The sequence below is a fragment of the Megascapheus bottae genome, chromosome 4, assembly GCF_031878675.1.
Source record: "Megascapheus bottae isolate mThoBot1 chromosome 4, mThoBot2.hap1, whole genome shotgun sequence".
In the NCBI taxonomy this organism is placed as follows: domain Eukaryota; kingdom Metazoa; phylum Chordata; class Mammalia; order Rodentia; family Geomyidae; genus Megascapheus; species Megascapheus bottae.
Window position 1 is genome coordinate 46,219,459 of NC_143512.1, and position 8,919 is coordinate 46,228,377.

The following is an 8,919-nucleotide window of genomic DNA, read 5'->3' on the forward strand; positions in this document are numbered from 1 at the left end:
AAGTTGTTTTTGACAAATGACTTTATTTTCTTTACTTTTTTCTTTTTGCCAGCCATGGGGCTTGAATTCAGTATCTGGGAGTTTTTCCTGACCCTCTTTGTGCTCAAAGCTAGCACTTTACCATTGAGCCACAGGGCCACTTCTGTTTATTTTCTGGATAGTTTATTGGAGAAAAGCATCTCACAGACTTTTTTGCTTGGACTGCCTTGGAATCTCAATCCTCATATCTCAGCCTCCTGAGTAGCTAAGTTTACGGGAGTGAGCCACTAGCATTTGTTTGACAAATGACTTTCTGTTGACCAAAGAAATTCATTAAGTTTATTCTAATAAAGCAAAGCACAAACAAAACCAAAATGAATATAGGATTTTTATTCTCTCTAGAATGAAAAGGTATGGATAGCTCTGAAAATAGAAGTCGCTATGTAACTATTGGTTGGCATGACGATAGGCTGCCTGCAGTTGAACATCAGTACCTCGTGTTTACTTTCCCTGACACTGAGAAGCTTGGCTTTCATCATCTACAATATATTTACTTATCTTTCAGACATATTAAACCTCTAAAGTGGTTTTATAATACCATGAACCTCAATTCCTTGAGACCATAGACTTGTCCCCTGTACTACAGAGTTTACATATGGTTCCTTTTGTCTTCTAGTCAAAACACTTTAAGCTTACAGCCAAAACAAAATTATTTTGGTCAGATCTTTTTTTTCCAAATCCTTTTCAGTGTGGTTATGTCAGACACCACTGCATAGAGTTCTACTACCTGTAAACTTTTCTAACATTCTTTTTTTTTTTTTCAGAAAAGCCTCTTACCACCTTTAACCTTTAACTAATACTGTTCTTTATTTCTTTCCTATAGTTTTTCCTTACCCAGAATGTATAATGATTGGAGCCATATAATGAATGTGTAGCCTTTTGGGTATGGCTTCTACAACTAAACAAAATGCATGAAAGATTTATCCATATTTTACTTTGCATGTGAGTAGTTTGTTTCTTTATATCCTTGAGAAAAATTCCCTTATATAGACGTGCTCCAATTTAATCACTCATTAGTTGAAGGTTCAGATTTTGATAAGTATGGATAAGCATTTCTATATAGAGTTTTGGGTGAACATGGGTTTCAATTAACTTTGATCAAATGTGGAGAATGGTATTGTTATGTATTGTCATAAATAATATTTAGCTTATGAAATTACAAACATGTCTTCCAGAATGGCTGTATTATTTTTTATCTTTACTAGAAACACATGAGTATTATTCTATTTGTCACCTATCTTTTCTAGCCATCATATTGCTAGATGCTTTATTTTAGAAATTATAATAGGTTGTAATATCTTATCATTTTTTTGAGGGGTAGTGGTAGAGGTATATAGGGTCTTGATATGTGGCCCAGGCTGGTCTCAAACTCCTAGGCTCAAGCACTCCTCCTGTATTCTGAGTAATAGGTATTATTGAAACATTGTGGTTTTTATTTGTCCTCTCTCATGAACAGTGAAAATAGAAAATATTATGAGGAAATTTTTTCATACATGTATTTTCCATTTATATATATTTTTATTAATGAGGTATCTAATAGTTCCTCTTTTTTATTTATTTATTATTTTTATTAAAGAATTTATTAACATTGATTTTTATATCAAATTTCAAATGATGTATTTAATAAACAAGTATTCAAGAAGGGAATCTCTCTATATAATCACTGGCACTTAGATTTTAGAACATAATTAAAATTAGGCTGAGGGTTTGTATGTCTTACAATATTAATCTATGTAATAAAACATTATGTCTATAGAGTCATAAATTTTTATGTCTATGTAGTTGTGTTTCTATTTCCAATACCATGTCCATAGCATTGGGTACACAAATATTGAATCATTGCTCTTGTACTGTTTGGATTTAATAGCCGCATATTAAGGATACCATGTGCCTTTTGTTCCTTTGGTCTTGACTTGTCTCACTCAACATGATTTGCTGTAGATTCATCCACTTCCCTGCGAATGCCATTATTTTATCTTGTCTGTTGGCTATGTAGAATTCCATTGTGTATATATACCACATTTTCTGTATCCACTCATCTGCAGTAGGGCATCTGGATTGTTTCCATCGCCTGGCTATTGTGAATAGTGCAGAGATGAACATAGCTGAGCAGGTGTCTTTATAATATCCTGGGTCATGCTGTTCAGGATAGATGCCCAGAAGTGGTATGGCGGGATCATAGGGAAGGTCTATTTTCAGTTCTTTAAGGAACCTCCACACTGCTTTCCAGAGTGGCTGAACTTGCTTACAATCCCACCAGCAGTGCAGTAGGGTTCCTTTTTCTCCACAACCCCACCAGCATCTGTCATTGTCTGAGTTCCAAAACTTTTTTATACTGTGTGGTTTGTTTTCTTATGGTTGATTTATGAGTTGTTGTTTTTTCTGGATATAACCCTTTTAAGATAGGAGATTTGTAGATATTTTCTTTTAGTTTCTGGTTTATCTTTTCAGTCTCATCTGTGTTTTATACAGTGAAAAAGTTTTTTAATTTTTGGTCAGTATAGTTTGAGTTTTGTTTATAGATCTTGTGCTTGTGGTATTCTATCAAAAAATCTCTTTGCCAAACTCAACATCACGTAGATTTTCTCCTAGAAATCACATCGTGTTACCTTTGCATTTAAATATGCGATGCTTTTGAGTTAATTCTTATATGAAGGTGAGATACATGTTAATTTTCTGAAAATGTATGTTTGATTGTTCCAGCACCATTTGTTAGAGATACTATCCATTCTCTACTGAGTTGCCCTATAACAAAAAAAGTGGATTCCTGTAGGTTCAGTTATAGGTTTTGCGGCTCTGTTATTTTACCTGTATCATCTCATCAGTGTTATTCAGTGTTGATTGCTGTAGCTTTATCGTCTACCACCTGAACAGTGGAATTCTTCTATTTATTCTTGTTTTTCAGTTATTTAGGCTGTTCCTATTTGATTTTGGATATAAATCTAATAAATAGCTTATTGATAACTAAACTAAAATTTCTTGATATTTTGGCTGGAATTATATCTATAGACCAAATTAGGAAAACTTACATTTTAACAGTTTTATGTCCTCTAATATATGAACATAGTACATTTCCTTACTTGTTTGCTTTATTTTATTTCCTTAATCAGTGTTTTATACTTTTCAACATACAATCTGTTATGCATAGTCTATTAGATTTATGTATAAATGTTTCACATTTTGGTGCTCTTATTACTTTATATCCTTTAATTTTTTTGTTTTTTGAGCTGATACTAGGGGTTGGTTTGGGCATTGTCCTTTAGCTTTTTCATTCAAGGCTAGTGTTGTAGAACTTGAGTCACGGCTCCACTTCTAGATTTTTAGTGGTTAACTGTAGATGTGTCACTTGGATTTTCCTAGCCAGCCTAGTTTTGAACCTTGATACTCAGATTTCACCCTTCTAAATAGCTAGGATTACAGGCGAGAGCCATCACCACCAGCCTTAAATATTATTGTTGTAAAATTGTATTGCTAGTCTGTAGGAATACAGTTAACTTTCATACTATACAATTTTGCCAAGTTTATTCTAGAAATAGTTTTATTGATATCTTGATTTTTTTTACATAATCATGTGAGCTGCAGGTAGATAGTTTTATTTTTTCCTTTCTAATCTTTGTGCCATTTATTTACTTTAAAATATTAAATAGAGGCAGTAAGAAATTACATTCAGTCTTACTATTATGCATAATTGGTTTTAATTCTTTCTTTTTCCCTTCTTCATTCACTCCCTCCCTCCTCTCTCTCTCTCTCTCCCTCCCCCTTCCTTCCTTTCTTTCTTTCTTTCTTTCTTTCTTTCTTTCTTTCTTTCTTTCTTTCTTTCTTTCTTTTTTCAATGTTGGTACTTGAATGTGGAGGCTCGATTTTGTTTGACTTGCTTTTTTGGCTGTATCACTTAAACCATACCTTCAGCCATGCTCTTTGTTGATTTTGAAACTAGAGTCTCACAGTGATCTTTTTTCTTTTTTAATTAAAGAATTTATTAACATTGATTTTTACATCATATTTCAAATGACACATTTAATGAACAAGCACTCAAGAAGGGAATCTCTATATATAATCAATGGCACTTAGATTTTAGAACATAATTAAAATTAGGCCTAGGGTTTGTATGTCATAGATACATATTAATCTATGTAATAAAACATTATGTCTATAGAGTCATAAATTTTTATGTTTATGTAGTTGTGTTTCTATTTCCAATACCATGTCCATAGCATTGGGTACACAAACATTGAGTCTTCGCTTACAGTGATCTTTTGATTGAAATCTTATTATTGATTATTTATTTAGCTGATCCTGGGACTTGAACTCCTCCCTGAGCTTCTTTGTGCTCAAGCCCAGCACTCTACCACTTGAGCCGCAGTGATACTTGTGGCTTTTTCTAAGAAGGTTATTGGAGATAGTCTCATGGAAGCCTGGCATGGTGGCTCAAGCCTGTAATCTTAGCTATTCAGGAGGCTGGGATCTGAGGATTGAACTCATGGTTGAAATCCAGCCTGGAGGCTAAAGACCAGAGACTCTTATCTCCAGTTAACCACTAGAAAACTGGAAGTGCAGCTGTGGCTCAAAGGGTAGAGGGATAGCCTTGAGCTGAAGAGCTCAGGGGACAGTGGCCAGGCCCAGAGTCCAAGCCCCATTTAAAAAAAAAAAGTCTTACGGACTTTCCTGCCTGGGCTGTATTTGAGCTTCCAATCTCAGAGTTAGTTTCCACCTAAGTAGACTAGGTATTGTGCTTATGTAATGTGAGGAAATGGAATGATAAATATTGTCCCTTTTTGAATGAAGTGAGAATGAAAAATGTCCTGATCTCTGCTTTTTTTCCACCTCTTGGTACAATAGATACTTTCTTCTCCTCTCTAAGTGGTCTGTTTCTTACAGTACCTTGACCAGAGTGGATGAATATTTCCTTCAATGGGCAAGGTCAGAAAGTTCCAGCATACTCAAGCCCAATTTGTATAGAATTTTGCAAGCACGTTTAGCCAGCGAGAAGAACTGGAAAGTAAACACTTGGAATTGGCACAAATTTCAGTGAACTTTTCCCTTGAATTTATCAGCCAGCTTCTATTATACATAGAACAATGGAAAAATCCTCATTAGCCTAAAAGAAGAGAAGTGAACTTCCACCATTGCATTCTAGGCTTTATAACCTTGTTCATGAGGTTTCCTTCTTTTGGTTTCTCATAAAGGAAAAATGCAAAGAAATAGGTAAGTTGTGTGGCAATATAATTTTGTCCTGGGATTGGAGATCATTACTTTGTTTATTGATATAATTAATTTAAGTATAAATACAGTGAACATTTGTTAAGAAGGATTTCTTTATTCACTCTATTGTGTTTCCTCCAAATATAATTATATCTTACTTTTCTTTCATTTTCAGTGGTGAGAAATGTCACAACCTCATTAAAATGAAGATTATTATGTACGGACTATACATTGAGGAAAATGCAGTATTTGATCACATATTACTTTAATTGTAAAAACAAGTTCTTAACTTACTCTCAACAGTTTTCTTAAGGTTCATATCAACTCTAACATATTTTCAAATGCATTCAGCCATTGTGGGACTTTCTGGTTTCTGGTTTCTTTATCTTGCTTTCTTTAAACGTTCTTTGTTTTCTTTTATTGTGGGTTGTAGGGCTTGTACTCTGGGCCTGGACACTGTCCCTGAGCTCTTCCACTCAAGGCTACTGCCCTACCCTTTGAGCCTCAGTGCTACTTTCAGTTTTCTAGTAAATTGGAGATAAGAGTCTCATAGTCTTTAATGCCTGCACTGGATTTGAACTGCGACCCTCAGATCTCAGCCTCCTGAATAGCCAGGATTATAGGCGTGAACCACTGTGCTCTTCATTTTCTTAATATCTTTTTCCCCTGTCTCTCTCTCCATCCATCCCTTTTCCTTTCTTTTTTTCTTTGTGTATTCAATAGATATTGGATATACAGAACTAGGTGTTAAGTTCCAAAAGACATAGTTTTCTTGCTTACATCTTACCTCTGCCTCACGGAATCAATGAGAGATTGGCTCTGTGGGGACAGAGAGAGTGGTAGAGGAAGAGTACAGGAAAATGAATTCAGACTGCTGGCATCTTTCCAGGGAAAATGTTTTGAGTTGTAGTGCTGAGGATTATGTGAATATCACTATGCAAAAGTTTAAAAGAGAGGGAGATATGTTAGTTTGGGAGAGGAGTTAAGGATAAGGAGGAAAGGCTAGTCGAAGATTGGTCATTCTGTGTATGCGTTGTTTGTAGAGTAGATGACTGCAAACTTGGAAATGATGGAATGTTGTCCCGTCCGGCGGGACGTCAACTAGGGCCAAGAACCTAGAGGGAGGAATGAAAGGGACAGGAGACACGAAGAAGGCAGCAAGACAAGCGTTCTGATCAAGCTGCAAATTTTATTTTTCACACAGGGGCTTATATGCCTCTTCAGGAGAGGCAGGAGGGGGTTGGGGTGTAGGAACCACTGGGGGCAGGGGGTCCGGTAGTAGGATGTTTGCTCCTGCTCCGGGTAGAGGCCAGGTGGTAGGATGTTTGCATATCAATGCAAGCAGGCATGCAGGCACATTCTTACACTAAGAATTCAGGGAAGGGGAGAATGTCTCCGACAGAATGTCTCATGATAAGTTTAATGTTTTCCATTCTCTTCTTTTTTCATATATTTTTGTTGTAATTAATAGAAGGGTTATATTATATTCACCAGATAGAAGGTGCATTACTTCACATACATTGATACCCTTTCTCATATCTTGGTCTCCATTCCTCCCCACTCCCCCATCCTCTTCTTGAAGGTTGGAATATGGATTAGTAGTTGAAGCTATCCACTTGCTACAAAACATGGCTGTTGACTACAGATCAGAGTGTACGCAAAGCATGAGCCTGTTTACAACTCGCTGTCACAATTAGCTGTTCTTTGTTATTCCATCCATGGACCCCTAACCACCATCTGAGGAACTGAGTTTTCTAATAGAATTATTTCAATGTGTTTTCTATGATTCTCTTTCAGAAAGAGATGGGCATTGCCAAAGAGTCGTACTTATCCTCTAACTGAGCCAATCAAGGTTCTCTCTTCACTCTTTTGATGGTATTGGCTGCCATTATGTCATAGATACTCAAAGTGGAGGGTTTTGAGTACCTAATCGTGAATCTCCTTTTAGAGATTAGACAGATGCTTCTGGAATGAAGACTGTTTTTCAACTTAATTCACTTGCCCTAAAGAATTTAAAACTAACCAGGAGAGATGGATTATTATTATTATTTAACCAGTAATCTGTGATATATCAGGTACCTTTATTTTGTAAATTAGTTCAAATAATTATTTCCAAAGTTGATGTACTAATACAATCATTGCTTTCTTTCTTTTTTTTTTTTGTTTCATTTTGTTTTTGTGCCATTCCTGGAGACTGAACTCAATGTCCAGGAATTGTCCCTGAGTTTTCTAGCTCAAGGCTAGTGCATGGCCACTTGAGCCAGTTACTTCTGGCTTATTTAGTACTTAATAGGAAATAAGAATCTCATGGATTTTCCTGCCCAGACTGACTTCAAACCATTATCCTTAGATCTCAGACTCTTGAGTTAGCTAGGATTACAGGAGGAAAGCACAGGTGCCTGGCAGCTTTTCATGTTTTGGTAAGCCTTCCCAGTGTTGTAGTCAGTGTGTAGGAAAGGCTTCCCCTGATCTTGGAGAGGACTGGCTGTAGCATCCCTCTTAGAGACCTGTGAGTGGACGCTCAAGCTGTTAACATAAAGTGATGTGCTATCTGCATATAATCTGAATACAAATCATTTTTGAAAGTTCTTGTAATATCTAATATACTGCAGTGGTATACGCAAGTTGTTATACTGTATTATTGGGGGAATAAAGACAAGAAAATGTCAGGCATGTTCAGTATAGTCACAACTTTTTTTCTGGAATATTTTCCATCTGCCCCTAGTTGAGTCTGCAGATGCAGAAGCAGAGCATATGGTGATTCAATTATATTCTGTATGTTTTCTTTTGTTTTTGACCCATCTTATTCCTCTCTGGTAGCATTTGTCACTCACAGTCTGACCCTTTGATGACTGTGTTGTGGTGTGTATGTGTGTGTGTGTGTGTGTGTGTGTGTGTGTGTGTGTGTTTGTACCAGTCCTGGGGCTTGAACTCAGGGCCTAGGTGTTGTCCTTGAGCTTCTTTTCATTTGAGGCTAGTGCTGTACTACTAAGCTACAGTGCCACTTCCAGATTTTTCTGAGTAGTTTATTGGAAATAAGAGTCTCATGGACTTTTCTGCCTGGACTGGTTTTGAACCTTAGTCCTCAGATCTCAGCCTCCAGAGTAGCTAAAATCATAGGAGTGAGCCACCAGCTCTTAGAATTTTTGTTGTTTTGATGTGAGAGAAGTTTGGTGAAGATACTACTTACTCCTTGTTGGTGTACCAGTCACAGAAATGGTACACTGACCAACCATTCTTTGCTGGATAGCGCTGGGGCCACATGGAGATCCTCACAGGCCAGCTTGGGTAGCTGAGCTCCAGCTTGTTTATTCTGTTTGCTGTGTTATGAAAACACTGTCCCTCCATTACTTGGCCAATCCCAGATGCCACAGGTTCTTTCTGACATTCTTTAGACTATGTAGAGTTTATGTTTTTGCATTATTGTCCATAGTAATACTAAGGCTCAAGGAGGAAAGTCATTTGAAGGACTATTTGATGGCTTGGAGAAAATATTTATTTCAGCTAAATGCATTTGTTTTCAAAATATTTAGTTAAACTAATTTCTACTAAGGAAAGATTTGCAAATTCAATCGGAATCAACATTTAAGTTTAGGATATAAATCTCGTGATTAACAGATGCTCTGTGCTTCTTGTGCTCAGAATTTCTACTTCTTTATCACTATAGAAATGACACTG

General features: G+C 36.4%; 1 protein-coding gene across 1 annotated transcript in view; it reads left to right on the top strand.

The window, feature by feature from the left end:
• The window catches only part of Arhgef28 (Rho guanine nucleotide exchange factor 28), a 265,542-nt gene that overhangs the window by 66,307 nt on the left and 190,316 nt on the right, over positions 1-8,919 (top strand). The window lies entirely within an intron of this gene.